At 44.1% G+C, this 19210-nt stretch overlaps 1 long non-coding RNA gene across 1 annotated transcript in view; it reads right to left on the bottom strand.

Moving 5' to 3' along the window:
- The window catches only part of LOC311526668, a 120478-nt gene extending 103723 nt beyond the window's left edge, over positions 1 to 16755 (bottom strand). The window contains exon 1 of the long non-coding RNA XR_014713088.1: positions 16707 to 16755. This is a non-coding gene — a long non-coding RNA (uncharacterized lncRNA). The remainder of the gene's footprint in view (positions 1 to 16706) is intronic.
- Positions 16756 to 19210: the final 2455 nt, after the last annotated feature.

Genomic DNA, 19210 nt, shown 5'->3' with positions numbered 1-19210 from the left:
CTCTTTCCTGATCACAACTGCTGATGTGATGTACTCTGCCAGACATCCCTGCACAGGGGAGTAAGAACTCCCCCTACAGCTCTCTGTAGGCTGCGTGGACCTTGGGCTCTGTACATGACGTGGAAATAACATGGACACCTCCACCCACTAAGGTATCTGTACTTCACAGCTGAGCCAGCATCGGCATAGAGCATCACAATGTTGCTTCCAATCTGGGCCAGCAGCAAATTATTGTTCCCTTCCTCCAAGCAAAGAGGAAGCAGAGAGGGAATTCTGCAACACAGAGGTGTCTGTGGGGCACATGACTTCCCAGAACAGGTCCTGTGGTGGTGGAGCTAATGCACCTCCACTTTCCTCAGGGCTGTGCCTAAAGGCACAGTCTAGCCCTTAATAACGCTTAACTTGCAAAATATCTTATCACCTGAGAAAATAACCTGTCTACACTACAAACACTACAGCAAGACAGCTACACTGCTGTAATGCTATAGCAGAGGCACTTGCTACAGGAACAGAAGGGGTTTTCATTGCTGTAGAAAATCTCCCCCCCCCACCCCGAGAGGTGGTAGCTGGGACCACGGAAGAATTCTTCTGTTGATCTAGGTGTGTCTACTCCAGGGCTTAGGTCAGTTTAACTACATCTCGCAGGGGAGTGAGACATTTTGGTTTTGGTTGTTTTCCTCAACCTACGATCCCCTCTCCTTCTTCTCCCCCCCCCCCCCCAAGTTGTCCTGCTTGGTTTTTCGCTTTGGAAATACAAAGAATATCAAGCCCAATTTATTCTTTCCTTGTAGGTTATCTTTCACACCTCTCAGAGTAGCAGCCGTGTTAGTCTGTATTTGCAAGAAGAAAAGGAGTATTAGTGGCACCTTAGAGACTAACCAATTTATCTGAGCATAAGCTTTCGTGAGCTACAGCTCACTTCATCTAACTACCACAGGTAACTCCCACACTAGACAATGGGAGCCCGTGTTAGATGGATTCTAATTATTTCCCTGTTGCTGTCATAACACTGATGAAGATCGGGTTAAGCCTTTTGTCTTTCACATAGTTCTCCACTTGGTATCCTCCTAGTAGCACCTTGAGGCTCCTGATTGGAGTCATTTTCTGTTTTACTGCTTGCCATTGTTTTTCTAAATAGTATAATAGAAGCAGAGTTATGGAAGCCTTGTAAGTTTCTATTCTGATACATTCTGAAAAACTCATGCCATTTCCCATACAAGTCGCTTGAACCCTTGGAAGGGAAACCTGAAAATGGTTATTTTTGTTGTCTTGGTTTTGTTGCCAAAATCTGTTGTCCATGATAGCAGCAAATAGAGACCATTAGCTATCGAATCACACTTTGGTTTAACGCCAGCTTGTAAACTCAGATGTTTGGTTGAACAGAATCCTTAGTGGATAGTAAACTGAAATATCTACTAGTCTGCTTTGAGCCACAGGTAGAAATCAAACCAGAATCCAAAACTGAAATACAGAAGAAAAGCCACTGTGACGAATCCAATTAGTCTTTAAAGCCAGGTGATATACTTGCATTCAAATATTGACTAAGTCCAAAAGAGTTTAGTACAGTTCCATTCTAGTTTTTATACCATGCCCATTAACAAAGTAAGAGAACATCTTCCAGGACTGCATTAAATAATGCGACTGAGAACTGCTAGGTTTGTGTGTTTGTTCATATTTTTACTTCCAGTGGACTCTCACTTCTGTGGCATCTCTGAGATAGTTTCTCTCTTTTCCCTCAAGAACTCTTAAAAACGAAATGTTAGCAAACGCATTTCAATAATGTCAACTCTGACTTTTTAAAAATGACACCCCCCCCAAAACAAATTAATGGGTTATGCCTCCCTTGCTTCTGTTGAATGTTACCTTACTTCAGGAACAGCCTTACAGAAGTCAGTGGGAATAAGGAAATAAGCATCTGGTCCTTGAGGAATAAACCGCAAAAAATCACAAATAGTCGAAGTCTTATCAAAAATGTCATTCACCTTAAAAAGGCTACTCCACTGTAGCAGCTCTAAAGGTCACATGCTATTAGAAAACATACCCTTTTATTATGGGTTTCTCTTCAGTACCACTGAAATATACAAGTACACTTTCTATTCCATTCAAAATGCATAGAATACCGAATAGGGGGTTGAAAACAAAGGACTATAATATGGATTCTGCACTGACAGGTGAATCTCGAGGGATTTGTTTAATATAAACCCAGAAAAATGTGGTAGTTTACCCAACCACATCCCAGCCTCTTGAATACCCTTCATTTTCCTCACCACCAGGTCTACCTCACAACCCTCTCCTTTCCCCAACTCCATCTATTCCACTGAGCCCCACAAAGTTTCCTTTATCCCCCCTCCCTACCTCCACACAATTCTCTCCAATTATCCTTCCTCTTCCTCCTCTTCTCTCCACAGCAACCATGCTGTGTGAAGCTCAGACTCTGTCTTTGGTGATACACACGTTCCTGACTTTCAGTTCTAGTGCTTCCTCTACTAGCATCAGGACCAGCTGCTCTGGTTGCCTCAGCCAGATGTGCCCCAGAATGCACTTCTTTCCTGCTGACCCTAAGCAAGCTCCAGAACTAATATGATTTGACAACAGCTGGCCCAATGGACTGTTAGAACTGCGAAGCTCCAGTCCTTCCTACAGATGCATTTTAGCAAAGGGGCCTGTTGCTTTTTGAAGAAAGCTGAAGAGATACTTATGCAAACTTTATTAAACTAATGAATTCTTGGGGCTAAGTGGCTTGAGATTTGGGCAGAACTTCAGGCATATTTTGTTCCCTCTACCTCAAGGCCTGTTGACCATCTGTAATTCAGTAATACACTGATTGTCTTCCAGCAACTGCACAGCAAGGGTCCCCGAGAATTAAAGTGAATACTCATCATGTTTCAGTGCATGGCTCCTTTTAGCAGCTGACAAACTTAGCCGCTGGTTTATAGAACAGGCCAGGAAGCCCCTACTGTTAAAAGGTGTATTTCATCAGCTTTAGTAATTAGCATGAATTACCCACAGCATCAGAACTTGTTTGTTTTTTCTCTTCAGCAAATAGATATAAACTGTTAAAAGGGCAAACCTGTGTGATAGAAAAGCTAATAGACACCCAAACACCAGCTTTTAGCAATTAGGAAGATAGTACTGGCATCAACAAGATTATCATCATTTCATCCTCTGCAGCGGCTAACGGTTATTACAATGCTCTCCAGGAAAGATGGCTTATCACCAGCGTGCAAGTCCAGCAGTCTCTGATGTAAGTTACAAGTTGTCCACTGGTACATTCAGATGGTTTCTCTTTTGCTTCTTTTGGTTTCTCTAAACTCCCTGTTTATCTCACAATGGCCCATCCTCATTATGGGTATTGTCATTACTGCCTCTAAGCCCCCCGGTTAAGGTTGGAGGCTGCCTGGATTCATGCAACAGTGAGCATGTGGGCACTAAGAGGAGCACAACCTGCTCCTCTTTGGAAGAAAAGTACGTCTCCCCCCTGGTTCCCATTAGCTACACTTCCTTGTGCAGACTGTTACTGCTCAGTGTCTCCCGTCCCACAATGCCTCACTCCTAAGGCTAGCTGTTACCCTTAGCTTTCCTTTTACTATGTGCTTTGTTTGTTGGGATGGAGAGCGCCAAGGCTCTCACCGTCGGTTCAGCCTTATTCCATCTCACCCAAGGCACAGAGCAAACCATGGGGCAGAGGCTCACCGCTACGGGTATGTCTACACTACAGTGTAAGCCCAAGGTTTGAACTCAGGCCTCCTTCCATCTACACACAAATCACACTGACCGAGGGTCCCAGGACCCCATAGGAGTGGAGGGTCCAAGCTTGAGTCAACCCAGGACCAAGGGTTCAACGCCCATTGTTTTGCAGTGCAGATGCAGCCCCACTGGACTTGTGCTCTGGGAATCCACCAACAGTATTCAACAACTCCACAGGCCTACTTCCTTTGTCTTCTGGACAGTCAAGTTTGGTGGACAACAAGTTTTCCCATATTGTACCACAAACAAAAGGGCTAGTGCAGCCATATTTTGGGGGGCACTAGGAAGTTTGAAATATGGGTGGTTGGACTCAGGCCTGCATAATACAATGTAAATGCTGGAGCCCCAGGTTAGGACCCAGGGTACAACAATTCCTAACTTGGGGTTACAAACGAGTGTAGATGCTCAAGCCCTAGGTTAACTTAGAGATGAGGTACTCATAGTAACGACAAACTAATCAGCCAAATATCAGTTTCTGTACAGATCTACAGCCCCCTATATTATCAGAACACAAGGCCAGAGGGCCAGTTTGCCTCTCTTCTCCCCAATACAGGTGTGTCATCCATTTTATTAGACCCCAGTGAATTATCTTGCAGACAATATCATAACTAAATTTAGACAAACTAGACTAGACTCTTCTACGGTCTAGTGAGCATTTATGTTGCTCAAGCACCAAAAGACCTCAAAGAAGTGTTTTCAGTGCTGCAAAAATTGTTTGTCAGTGGCATTTTCCCAAGTAAATAGTTTAAATGGAGCTGCACAGAGATTTGGATGGTCTTAAACTTTCTTCCTGTGACTAAGAGATAGGTTTAAATTTACCTGGAAGACAGAAGCTTTGAAGGTCCCCAAAGACACATCGAGAAGTGCTAAGACTTTCTGCTCCAGGAAAGTAGAACCGCCATAAAACCAGGGTATTATAACTGGAGTGATTCATTTAAAAAGGAAACGCCTGCAACCTGACATATACATTTATTTTTGTAATCATTTGGTATAATCGGATACCAAGACTAAGATGGGTCTGGATGAGTCAATCCTATTGTATGGTGAGCCAATCAACTAGGTCTGGGGAAAGTTGTCCACTGGTTAGGGCATTAGCCTAGGGCTTGTGAGACCTCGGTTCAAGTCCTTTCTCTGCAACAGATTCCCTGTGTAACCTGGGGCAAATCACTTACCTTCTCCACGCCTCACCTGCAACCTGAGGATAATAGTGTTGTCCTACCCCATGGGGTGTCATGAGGATCACCACATGAAAGCCTAGGAGGTGCTGTGATGCTCCAGGAATGGGCACCACATAAGTCCCTTAGGTAGATGGATAGTGTGACAGGTTGGATCACAGAAACCCCCTTGGGGCTGCCAACTGATGTGCCAAGACTACTTCTGCCCCTGCTTTCCCTGCCAGCTTGGGACTCCAGAACCTGCCTGGTTGGGCCAGACACGCTTGCCGGCCACAAACACAGACCCAGGTCTGAACCACGTCCCACAAACTGCAAGCTTACCTGAAAACAGCTTAAGAAGTGTTCTTGTCTCTAACACTCAGATGCCAACTCCCAATGGGGTCCAAACCCCAAATAAATCTGTTTTACCCTGTATAAAGCTTATGCAAGGTAAACTCATAAATTGTTCGCCCTCTAGAACACTGATCAAGAGATACGAACAGCAGTTTGCCCCCCAGGTATTAATGCATACTCTGGGTTAAATAATAAGTAAAATGATTTCATTAAATACAGAAAGTAGGATTTAAGTGGTTCCAAGTAGTAATAGACAGAACAAAGTGAATTACCAAGCAAAATAAAATAAAACACGCAAGTCTATGCCTAATACAGTAAGAAGCTAAATACAAATAAAATCTCATGCTTGGAGGCATTCCAAGAAGCCTCTTTTACGGACTAGCCTCCTTCTAGTCTGGGTCCAGCAATCACTCACATCCTCTGTAGTTACTGTCATTTGTTCCAGATTCTTTCAGGTATCCTTTGGGGTGGAGAGGCTCTCTCTTGAGCCAGCTGAAGACAAAATGGAGGGGTCTCCCAAGGCTTTATATAATTTCTCCTTGTGGGTCTAAACCCCTTCCTCCATCTGTGCAGAATTACAGCTACAAAATGGAGTTTTGGAGTCACATGGGCAAGTCACATGTCCTTGCATGACTCAGGCCAAGCCACATAGCCAGGAAAGCTCAGATGTGGATTGGTGTCTATCATGGTTTACTGTCAGCTTAAGTGTTTCTTGATTGGGCACTTAACGTGCACATCCCTTTCTAAAGAAGCTGACCAAATGCCATACTAAGGCTACTTAAAAATCACACAAGTACACAGCCAATATTCATAACTTCGAATACAAAAATGATACATGCATACAAATAGGATGAATAGATTCAGTAGATCATAACCTTTACAGAGATATGTTACATGGCATATGTAGCATAAAGCATTCCAGTTATGTCATATATACATTCATAAGCATATTTTCATAAAGCCTTATGGGATGCAACGTCACAGATAGGATACCTCTTCTGTGGAGAAGACTGTAAACTAGAAGTGTTGGGCCAAACCCTGTTGGTGTAGGTTTGATGCAGCTCCAATTTACACCCATACAGAATGTGACCCCATTAGAGTTGCCAAGTTTGGTTGGATGTATTCCTGGAGGCTCCATCACGTGACATTAATTTTTAAAAGATTAATCTTTGATTAATCTGGAGACTCCAGGACTACCCTGGAGGGTTGGCAGCCCCAAACCCCATTCAGTTAGCCTCCATCTGATGATTTTTGCAAACTATACATTTATCAATAAAGTAAAGGGACTGGAGCTTGCTGTGGAGGGGGACTCTGTTCCCTAGGAAGGTCTGCTTGTCACCTATAGGACCTACTATGTCTCTTTGTAAAATGGAGCCACTCAATGGGTGAGATTGACCCCCCCTTGTGAAGTGAGTCAGTCCTAGGCTAACACATCACCTCCACCTTCAGCACAGAGCTTTTGTGGGACAGAAGAGATGCACAGGTCTTGTGCTGGGCTTCCACACAAGGGGTCAGTTTCACGCTACAAGAGGGCAGCTTGTGCCTTGCGCTACGTATAAATCTCAGTCCCAGTTAAGGAAAGCATTTAAGCATGTGCTGAAATCTATCCCCAGTCGGCAAAACACTGTGAGCGCACGCTCAGCTTTAAGCATGTGCTTAAGCACCATTGATTTGAAGAAAGAAAAGGAGTACTTGTGGCACCTTAGAGACTAACCAATTAATTTGAGCATGAGCTACAGCCCACTTCATCGGATGCATACCGTGGAAACTGCAGAAGACATTATATACACACAGAGACCATGAACCAATACCTCCTCCCACCCCACTGTCCTGCTGGTAATAGCTTATCTAAAGTGATCATCAAGTTGGGCCATTTCCAGCACAAATCCAGGTTTTCTCACCCTCCGCCCCCCCACACACAAACTCACTCTCCTGCTGGTAATAGCCCAAGATAATCAAGGTGGGCCATTTCCTGCATAAATCCAGGTTCTCTCACTCCCTCACCCCCCTCCAAAAACCACACACACAAACTCACTCTCCTGCTGGTAATAGCTTATCCAAAGTGACCATTCTCCCTACAATGTGCATGATAATCAAGGTGGGCCATTTCCAGCACAAATCCAGGTTTTCTCACTCCCCCACCCCCATACACACACAAACTCACTCTCCTTCTGGCAATAGCTCATCCAAACTGACCACTCTCCAAGTTTAAATCCAAGTTTAACCAGAACGTCGGGGGGGGGGAGGGGTAGGAAAAAACAAGGGGAATTAGGCTACCTTGCATAATGACAAGTCATTAAACTTGTGGTTAAACTTGGATTTAAACTTGGAGAGTGGTCAGTTTGGATGAGCTATTGCCAGCAGGAGAGTGAGTTTGTGTGTGTGTGTGTGTGTGTTCCCGGGGGCGGGGGGTGTGTGAGAAAGCCTGGATTTGTGCTGGAAATGGCCCACCTTGATTACCATGCACATTGTAGGGAGAGTGGTCACTTTGGATGAGCTATTACCAGAAGGAGAGTGAGTTTGTGTGTGTATGGGGGTGGGGGTGGGGGTGGGGGTGGGGGGTGAGAAAACCTGGATTTGTGCTGGAAATGGCCCAACTTGATGATCACTTTAGATAAGCTATTACCAGCAGGAGAGTGAGTTTGTGTGTGTATGGGGGTGGGGGAGTGAGAAAACCTGGATTTGTGCTGGAAATGGCCCACCTTGATTATCATGCACATTGTAGGGAGAGTGGTCACTTTGGATAAGCTATTACCAGCAGGAGAGTGAGTTTGTGTGTGTGGTTTTTGGGAGGGGGGTGAGGGGGTGAGAGAACCTGGATTTGTGCAGGAAATGGCCCAACTTTATTATCATGCACATTGTGTAAAGAGTTGTCACTTTGGATGGGCTATCACCAGCAGGAGAGTGAATTTGTGTGGGGGGGTGGAGGGTGAGAAAACCTGGATTTGTGCTGGAAATGGCCCACCTGATGATCGCTTTAGATAAGCTATTACCAGCAGGACAGTGGAGTGGGAGGAGGTATTTTTTCATATTCTCTGTGTATAAATAAAGTCTGCTGCAGTTTCCACGGCATGCATCCGATGAAGTGAGCTGTAGCTCACGAAAGCTCATGCTCAAATAAATTGGTTAGTCTCTAAGGTGCCACAAGTACTCCTTTTCTTTTTGCGAATACAGACTAACACGGCTGTTACTCTGAAACCATTGATTTGAAGGAGAGTTTAAAGCTAAACGTGTGCCTAGATGCTTTCCTGAATCAGGGACCTCTGGGTGAAATGTAAACAGATCACATCGTTCCCCCCGTCCCCTCACCACCCTCTTTTTAATGAGAGTGATGGATGACACAGACCTGGGCACTGGGAATCACCTCCATGTACATTTCACATCTCCCTTCACAAATTGAGTCCTTCTCCCTCCACATCAAACATTCATGGTGTTTATAACAAATGTTGCCTGCTTTGTACTGCTGAAACAGCAGCCAATCTCCCTCAGGGAAGTCACAAAGATGTGGGTCACAGGTTTTTATACAACAAGTTGCAATTTATTTAACTTTTCTGAATTCGAGCGTTAGGCCTTTTATCAAGGAAGCCCATTTGCTTTTTAAAAAATCCATAATCAATAATTCCTAATTAAAATCATAGGTCAGATAACTAGTCGCCTTTAAGATTTTGGTTCTATGCCCAGGAGGGTTCTGGCTTACTGACGACATAAGAGTATTTACTGACCAGATCAATACCCGGCCTGATAACTTTTTTTTTCCCCTGAGGTTACAGGCACTTGGCTGGAAAGAATCAGAAGAGTTCAAAATGATGGATTTTTCTGAAAGTTGCTGAAATACCTGAAGAAACTCCTGCCTGGGATACTTGGGGCACACAGAAGTGTGACGGGTTCAGTCACATAGACCCCCTTGGAACAGTCACCCAATGTGCTGAGCCTACCTCTGAGCTCGTTTTCCCTGCCAGCTTGGGACTCCAGAAACCTGCCTTGTTGAGCCAGACACACTAGACCACTGCACCACAGACTCAGGGTCTGAACCATGCCCCCAAAGCTGCAGACTTTAACTAAAACTGCTCAGCAGGTTTCCTATCTCCAGCACCCAGACACCCAGGTCCCAATGGGATTCAAACCCCAAATAAATTTGTTTTACTCTGTATAAAGTGTATACAGGGTAAACTCATAAATTGTCCACCCTCTATAATACCGATAGAGAGATATGCACAGCTGTTTGCTCCCCCAGGTATTAATCACTTACACTGAGTTAATTAATAAACAAAAGTGATTTAATTAAGTATAAAAAGTAGGATTTAAGTGATTTCAAGTAATAACAGATAGAACAAAGTAAGTCACAAAGTCTAAGCCTAATACATTTAAGAAACTGAATACAGGTAAATCTCACCCTTAGAAATGTTCCAATAAGATCTTTCACAGACTAGACTCCTTCTTAGTCTGGTCCCAATCCTTTCCACTGGCACAGTTCTTGTTGGTTCCAGCTCAGGTGGTAACTAGGGGATTTTGCATGACTGGCAGCCCCTTTCTTCTGTTCCATCCCCTTTTATATCTTTGTCACAAGGCGGGAATCCTTTGTCTCTCTCTGGGTTCCCATCCTTCCTTCTAAATGGAAAAGCACCAGGTTTAAGATGGATTCCAGTATCATGTGACATGTTCACATGTCCTGTGAGACTTCATTACTCACTGGCTGGCACACACACATATACAGGAAGGCTTACAAGTAAACAGAGCCATTTACAACCAATTGTCCTACTTAATGGGGGCCATCAAGATTCCAAGCCACCATTAATGATCCACACTTTCCATAGTTACAATAGGACTTCAGAGTAATACTTTATATTTCTAGCTTCAGATACAAGAATGATACATTTACTCAAATAGGATGAACACACTCAGTAGATTATAAGCTTTGTAATGATACCTTACAAGAGACCTTTTGCATAAAGCATATTCCAGTTACATCATATTCACACTCATAAGCATATTTCCATAAACATATGGAGTGCAATGTCACATGTTTATGTGTGTGTGCCAGTCAATGAGAAACAAAGTTTCACAGGACATGTGAACATGTCACATGATACTGGAATCCATCTTTCCAGCCAATGGGAGCTGCAAGGGCGGTGCTTGTGGGCGCAGGCAGCGCACAGAGACCTGCTGCCCCCCCCCACCCCTCAAGGGGCACACAGAGACATGCCAGCAACAGCCAGCCACAGTCACTTCCGGGAGCGACATGGGGCCACAGCATGTAGGCAGCCTGCCTGAGCCCTGCTGTGCTGCCGGCCAGGAGCCATCTGTGGTAAGCGCCTCCAGGCCAGAGCCTGCACCTTGCACCCCCTCCCACACCCCAATCCCTTGCCCCAGCCCGGAGGCCCCCCCCCACCAAACTCCCTCCCAGAGCCCACACTCCTCGTCTTCTCTTGCACCCCAACACTCTGCACCAGCCCGGAGCTCCCTCCTGCACCCAAACTCCCTCCCAGACCCCGCATCCCCTCCATTAATATAGTAGAAATGTACAGCCTGTGACGATGTACCAAAATTTGTGGAGTGGCCCCCCTGAGAAAATTATTGCCCACCCCTGGTGTACGCTATGCAGTTGGTCATGGCTGTCTATGTGGCTGTTCAGGAGCATAAGGGGAGTAAATCAGTCAACCCACTATCCCCTTTCTCAGCCTCTCCACACCTTGGGACTGGGTGCACATGGCTGAATAGGTAGTGTGTACTGCTACTTTCCCATCTACTAGAGCAACTGGACAGCATGTCAGATGGCAGTGGGTGTAGCCTTGGCTTCCCACCTGCCCCTGTGTGCCAGCCAGTGCATCTGAGCCAGCAGAGGGGAAATAGGAAACTGCTACTGGTAAGTGGTGGTAGCAAATTACTGCAACTCTGGAGCAAGAAGGGGAAGCAAGGAAGGAATTGCGCCTCTCAGGCCATACCATAGGTAGCAAAATGGCTAGTGAGAACCAGAGAAACCAGCAATTACTGGAAATCTTCATGGGAATGTTTGTTCTCCAGAAATATCTATCCTATTTCTTGAACAAGGAGGTTCAGAGAAGGACTGAAAAAGTATCCAAATTTCTGGATGCTTCTCTGAACCAAACCTGCAAAAAACTGGCTCTCACCCAGCAAAGAGCTTAACATAAATCTAACTTACACCTGCTTAACTGAAACATGGGAGTAGTTCCAGTCACTTCCATGTGACTCCATATATATGTGCTTAATAAGCATGTGCATCAATTCTTTGCTGGATCCGGTTCTCCAGTAACTAATTCCAGTGTGCTTTGTAACAGAAAGTCAGCTGCCTTTACTGGGCGACCTCCTTCCACTGTCCTTACAATGTATAGGGTCAGTGAAATCCCCATTCTCGGGAGTGACTGCTGGGCAATAAATCTCCACTTGCTAAAGATTTCTACACACCACTGCGCTCCTTCATTTTAGGATCAAGTTCAATAATAAATACATCTGATTTCCGCACCACATCTTTTTCCCAGGGTATCTGCCTGCCTCCTTGCTCAGGAGCCAGGCATACATATTTATTATTGGGATGGAACATTAATTAGGGAATTTTTCATCTGAATTGAGCTTTCATGCTGCTGCCTGCAGTTGTGCACAAATATACTGTAGGATGAAACACAACACGACTGCTTAAAAGAAAAAAAGGCTCTCTCTTCAATATGAATTTAGAATCTATAAACTGATCATAATGATTATTTTTATCATGCTAGTTCTTCAATCCTTTTCCCATAGGTTGACTCTCAAGTCATTGATGCTGCATCCCAGAAAGAACATTTCAGTTCATTCCCATATGGCATTTCAGCTGCATATTTGTAGCTACTTGTACATAAATTACAGGGCGGGGGGGAAACTTACAGAAATGTAAAATATTTTAAGCAAAACTTAAAACCTTTGACTTTTAAGCTTGCTCATGACAAACACCCCAGCTACGTTAAAAACTGGAGCACATCCTCAGAGAACAGGCTTCATAATAATTTAAAGAGACAAAGATGCCACAAATGAAATGAACACTCTTCTGAATCTCATTAGATCTCAGCCTTCACCCTAGCAGTTAATTTAAATCATAATAAACACCATCCTTTTATAGCTTCTTTAATGAAACCGCCAAGGCCAATACATGGATTTTATAAATAAAACTGCCTACAGAGATTTCTCATACAATGTGTGTTTTCAAATTGATCCTAAAGGTCTTAAGCAAAAGAGCCTGCATGTCTACTAAGAGCAAGATTTCCAAGAGAGCCCAGCTCCCATTTCACCACCTAAATGAAGTGGCCAGATTTTCAAAGTTACTTGGAACCCAGAAGCCTCACTTGTTCTCACAGAAACGCTGCTGGACGGCTGACTTAATGTGACAATCTGGCCAGGCTTCATTTAGGTGCCTAAACAGGACCTGAGCTTTCTTGGGAATCTGGCCCCAGTTATGGATGTTGAGCACTTTTGAAGAAAAAAAACAACTTGGCCCTAAAAGCAAAGGTTTGGTCACTGAAAGAGGTGATGGGAACATTTGGAAAAACCAACATCCTGCTAGAATGAGATCACCAGGGAGACATGCAGGGAATTGATAATTAGTGTCATGCCACAACCTTCAGAATGACAGGACCTTTTCACTCGTCTAGCACCCAAACAGGCTCGTTTAATTAACAGTAGAAATTGACCCGTACATGCTCTGAATTTGAGCGTGGTTCGGAGAACAACAATTTCTCTTTCACAAACTTAAGTAAAAAGAAACAAAGTTTCTTTGCAACTCTGCTGGGCGTATCTCAAATTGTACGCTGCTCTCCTGACAAGACTGCGTAAGCCATTACAGTCACACTGTGCACGCACATCTACACGGTCCGCATTTACAACTCCTTTGTGTGTAGGTGTGGGAACCTTTCCGGTAGCCATGATGTTTTGCCCAATTAACTAAAAACCAGAAAAACAAATGGAGCTGGTGCCTCAACAGAACGATGGTCTAGCATAAAAATGCTAAACCCCGCTACCAGTTTCACAGAGCAGCCATCTTATATGTATGGAAGGGGGTTGCTTTTTGCTGAAGCAATCTGATGGCAAGGCAAAGCAAACCAGTCTGTATGACTGGCAAAGAAAATCAAATCCTTGAGAGTCACAAGTCATGCAATGACAGATTCCTCTTCTCTTTATATTCCTCTTCTTTCCTCAGACAAGGAAAAAATCAATCACAGAAGAACCCTTTACTGCAAGTTAAAGATTGCTTGGCATCCTTGTCCCCCGGCTCAACCCCAAAACTCACCTCCAAGTAGTCCCATTAAACGCAACGTGACTACTCATGTACGTCATACCTCACTACTGTGAGTAAGGGGTGGCACAATCTAGCCTTAGTGACTAAATAATATCATATAGCACCACAAATGGTATTCAGCTCATTGCCAAAAGCAAAAGCTAATGCCCAAAGAGCTTATCCGGGGGATAAACAAGGACAACATTTGGTCCACAGTCTAAGTGCTTTGGGAGTCTGGATGAAAGGCACTACAAATATTTATAAAGCTACTGGTTCCAATTCCTGTCATTCTGGCCCAGTCTTTCTCTGGAAGAGAAGTTGGCCTTCTTCTCTCTGATATGCATTGTCATCACTGAGCCAGGCCTTTCCCCATGAGACTATACAGTGGGACACACACACACACATATACATAGAGTTGTGCCCATCAAAGAAAGGGTATTCTCATAATGAGTTAGTATTTTTGGGTGCTGGAATGTCCCCCATAAGAATGTCCCCTGAGACACACATCAGGAAGAAGGGACACTCAGCTATGTCCTTATCAATTACCCCAGTAAGCACATTCGGTGCCTCTTAATATTTATTGAATATTCATGAAGACAGTAAATGAATAATTGTGATACATTTACAGTTTATAACTGTTATGGGATAGCAGAGGCACCTTAATAAGATGCTCATGATTCATTTTGCCACAACAGTAAGAAGGTGCAGAGGGAATTTAACAGTACAACTTGCTAATGCAAAAATAATTATTCCATTTTCCAACATCAATATCAGGAAAGACAATGGCATGTGTAAAAGTGAATACGCCTCATAGCACATTTTACTGTGTTAGCAATTTGTGTAATACAAATATTCAGTAGCTGATGGTTTCTTTTTCCAAAATTAAAGGAACAACGGGGAAGTAGGAGACAGGAAATCCACCCCAGTAACTCAGAAATGGCTATATAAATGTTCATTCATGTTGCAAGTGTCAACTTTGATATGCTTAATAAATGAGATAGATCAGTCAATTGAAATGTAACAACAATAGAGGGACCTTTTTGTCACATCATGGCCACCATCTTGGAGACTAAAATAAGCTTTTATAAGTCATATTATATATAATGACCTTGAAGGAAAGGTATCTTCCTCCTTAGCAGATGTGCTGTGTGTGTGCATTCTGCGTATAGTTGATACAAATATTTCAGCGAAAACAATCATTTCCAGCCAGCTGTAATTCAGAGTCATGCCTGCTTACTTAAGTGCTCTAAGGTCCTAACCCAACTTCCACTGAGTGTGTCTTTGTGTTTATTTGAATGGATTGGGCCCCAAGAATGGTTTAGGGAGGTACCAATAGTGGGTCTACCTTGAAGGGCACAGACCAGCATACTTAGGGGCTGTGGCCTATATGCACCAGAAAGCAGTGGGACCACATGAATAATATTGCCTTAGCTCATCTTGCTTTACCAAATTCTATTGTCAGAGAGAGTTGAACCTAGTTGACATAAGATACACATAGAGGGAGATGCTATGCTTCAGGCTTACTTTGTGTGTGAGAACTTCCAGGCCATCTCCTCTGTATCAATTAGGCTATTCACATTGTCAAACTTTGATACATAGGGCTTATTAAAGAGTTAGAAATTTCATCTTCCCTAAAGAAGCCAAGTTACATACATTTTTCAATCTTTAAATGAAATGAAAAAGTTCCCCATTCAGCCCTCCCTGTGATGAGCCTCCAGTCAAGATTTTCTTGAAGTACATAAATTCTTACTTTGCTGTAGATAATGCCTACCAGATGATAGGACCACGAGCACAGTGGAAATTAAAGAACAACAGACTTAGAACAGATGTCATTAAGCACCTCTTCATGCAGAGAATCATTAACAGGTTGACTTCAGGCAAGGTTGTTGAGGCAGAAGAATGCCAATTGAGGTCATTCAAAAAGCTATTAGATGGCATCCTTCTGGAGCAGGTCAATTGTAAGAATGTCTATAGAGATGGGGTAAGAGTCTCACTTTGACTCAGTCCTGAAATGCATCATGTAACGTAATTAAACACCCTGACACACAATGGAAGCACACATTGCATTGTATCACATCTTCAAAGAAAGAAGACTTCTTTTCAGAAAGAGGTAGCTCACCATTTTTGGCTCCCCCTGGGTGGCAATCTTATCAAGCACATCTCTCTTAATTTGAAGCACAGTATGAATTGCTAGTGAGGTGGCTGCGGAGATACAGAATGTGACTTGTGCATTGAATTACTCTAGCTAAAAATGATAAGGCCTAAAAGACAGGGTCCTTTTTGTTTCCTCCAACTTTCAGTTTTCCTCCTCCATGGAGCTCTCTCTATAATACAGCAATGAATTTGCATCAGCTAAACCAAAGTTTTCAGAAGTGGCCACTAATTGTTATGCTCTTTACTTATTTTTGTAATTTTTGTTATCATTCAAAGACAAGATGTTGTGGTTTGTTTGTTTTTTAAATGAGCCTTAAACTAAACTAAAAAAGAAGAAAATGAATTGCAGAAGAGACAGTAATTAACATTTTGACAGTTGGAATATGTGAATAAATATTTTTAAGGCATTAGTTAGGTTTTTGATGTTCCTGATATATACTTAATTTTTCAGAGGCTGATCTTTTCTGTGATACATGTGTTTTGGTTTTTTTACCTCTCTCAGGAAAATGAGCTTAAAAAGTGAAAAATTCCCCAGAGAGAAGTAAATTTGTTACAAAATAGATCAGGTTTCTTAGCCCCACACAGCACCCCACTTTCAACAGTGGTCCCCACCCTTCTATAAGTCATCCCTTTATCCCTCCAGCCTTTACAGTAGCACAATACCTGCTACAACACAAAACTTTCACTCTGAACTTTCACTTCTCTATGGGAAAAGGATACATCATACAGTCTGTAAGTGTGCCGATGTCAGAGAGACACATATTGACACTGCTGAGGTAGGAGTTAAGGTCATGATTTCAGTCAAAAATGTAACATGCATCACCTGAATTCTTCAGTACCAGAGCCATCTCCTCTTCTGATGTCACATAGTGAACTGATGTTCATGTAGTAGTGCCCTGTGCAGGCATGTCAGACCCAATTAGAAGTAATTATTCTTCCTCCCAAGCTGGCAGAGTTGCCCCTTCAGCATCTTCCATTTAAAACCTTTACATTGGCCTCCTATTAAATTTTGTATTGATTTTAAAGTTATTACTTACCCATCAGGCATGTAATGGTTGTGGGTCCAGCATACTTGACTGATCTGCTGTCAACGGGTTTTTTCAGTCATTCAGAGGTCAGAATCAGCTGGTTACTTAGTTTGCCCTAAGTTTGACATTGGGAGCCACAGCATTTTGTAATTATGCACTTGGATTGTGGAGTTTACTTCCTGTTGCTGTTCAAAATGCCCAGTGAAGAACCATTATTCTGCTGAAGTTTTAATGGTTCTTAAATATCATTTTGAATATGACTGATTGTAAAGTGCCCTGTGTATCCTGAAGGGAGGTATTTTGTTACTGATAGCAAGCCAGGAAGGATAGAGCCTGCCGTTTCCAATTTCTGGTAGTGTTTCGTATGAGATTGCTTAATAAACTGGGCTGAGATCTTCAAAGCTGCCTAAGCAATCTGGACACCCAACACCAGTTCATTTAAGTAGCAACTGGACATCCAAATTCCCTAGGCACTTCTGCCAATCCAGCTGAGTATGTATTCATGAGTTAGAATGGCAATTGTATAAACCAGTGTCTGTGCACCAAATGACGATATTGTTGTCCCTTTTTCTGTCCCATTCTGGCATCAATTTTGAGCACTGGCAGATGTCTGGGGCCTTGCAGGTTGGTGTCTCATTGGAGGAGGAATCGGTGACAAAGAATCTGTGTTTATTCTAAGTGTAACCTGCTTTATTTACACACACATATACCAGTCCTGGAATGAGATGATCAAACAGCATGCAGAGTATTCTTTTCTCCAAGGAATCTCTGTCCACCACCAATGCCCAGTTTCTACAGAGCAACTCTGCCTCCAAAACTGACTAATCAGAGCCTAAGGCAGAAAGCAAGCTCTCCTGCTGCTCACATCACTCCTTCTCTCCCAAAGGTGCCACTACACAGAAAACTTGCATAACCCAGAGTCAGCAACCACAGAGCATGTCTCCCCAGGAGTCAATACTTGCTTGCACACTAAGAAAAAGGACTTAGATGACTATTTGTAAATGTACTGCCTAGTGTAGGTGTGGGCAAACTTTTTGGCCTGAGGGCCACATCAGGGTTCCAAAATGTATGGAGGATCAGGTAGGGAAGACTGCCTCCCTCGGAATCCCTGACCCAACCCGCCCCCTGCTCCTTATCTGCTGACCGCTCCCTTCTGGGAGCCTCCACCCTTAACCACCCTCCCCGGACCCCATCCCCATCCAACCCCACATGCTCCCTGTCCCCTGACTGCCCCTACCCCTATCCACAACCCTGCTCCTGACAGGTCCCCAGGGACTCCCACACCTATCCAACCCCTGCCCCGTTCCCCATCCCCTGACCCCACCCCCAGAACTTCCGCCCCATCCAACCACCCCCTGCTCCCTGTCCCCTGACTGCTCCCTGGGATCCACTGCCCCTTATCCAATATCCCCGCTCTCTTACCATGCCACTCAGAGCACCAGGACTGGCAGCCGCTCTGCCGTGCAGTCTAGAGCACCAGGGCAGGCCAGCGGCTCTTGCAGCCACACTGCCTGACAGGAACTCGCAGCCCCGCCACCCAGAGCGCTGGTGACACAGAGAGCTGAGGCTGCGGGGGGAGGTGGGGTAACAGGGGAGGCGCTGGGGCTAGCCTCCCCAGCTGGGAGCTCAAGGGCCAGGCAGGAGGGTCCCATGGGCTGGATGTGGCCTGCAGCCCACAGTTTGCCCACCTCTGGCCTAGTGACACCTGCTATAACAATAAATATCTATTTCGAATAATAGTAAAGTCGAGATATCTATAATGTCTGTCTAGAAGAACAGGAACAATTCATTCAGAAGGGGATAAAACTAGGCCTGATCCAATGACCCTAAAGTTTGAATGCTGCTCCAGATCTTGTCTAAGATGTCCCAATCCTCTTGAATCTGCAAAACTGGATGCAGCTCTTATGAAAGCAGCCCTCCTTGTGGCATTTGCTGCACCTGAGGTCAGCCAGAAGCAGATTATATTACTATTTTATAATGAGATATACATAACAGCAACTTCCCTGGGCTGGCTTCTGCAACTGCACTGTCCCTCGCTGACTCTTCCTCAGGGCAAGATGTACAGTCTCAACCTGGCCCATAATGTGTATTGTACCATGTTTTACAGCCTTCAGGGACAATTTTAGTTTAACCCGTGACTCTTGTTTCTTGGAGGGGAGGAAAGGAAAAGCAGGTTGCACAGGTGGGCTCTCATCAGCATAACCTGAGCACCTCACCATCATCTAATGGATTTTGTCTTCACAGAACCCTTGGCAGGGAGAGAAGTATTTCCCCTGTTTTTACAGATGGGACACTGAGGCACAAGGCAGATTAAGTGACTTGAGCAATGGCACATGGGGAGTCTGTGTCTGAGCCAGGGATTGAGCCCAGGTCTCCCAGCTGAGTGCTGTACCCCACCCACTAGACCATCCTGCCACTGAATTTAATGTCTCAAGGCAATCTCCAAAAGAAAATCTTTGTATTCTCTAAACTGCATTTACTGACCTGGTCATATACAGTGAAACTCTTGCATG

The sequence above is a fragment of the Lepidochelys olivacea genome, assembly GCF_965140295.1.
Source record: "Lepidochelys olivacea isolate rLepOli2 genome assembly, chromosome: 9".
Taxonomy (NCBI): domain Eukaryota; kingdom Metazoa; phylum Chordata; order Testudines; family Cheloniidae; genus Lepidochelys; species Lepidochelys olivacea.
The sequence above is the reverse complement of the archived record's forward strand: the minus strand, read 5'-3'. Positions and strand labels throughout refer to the sequence as shown.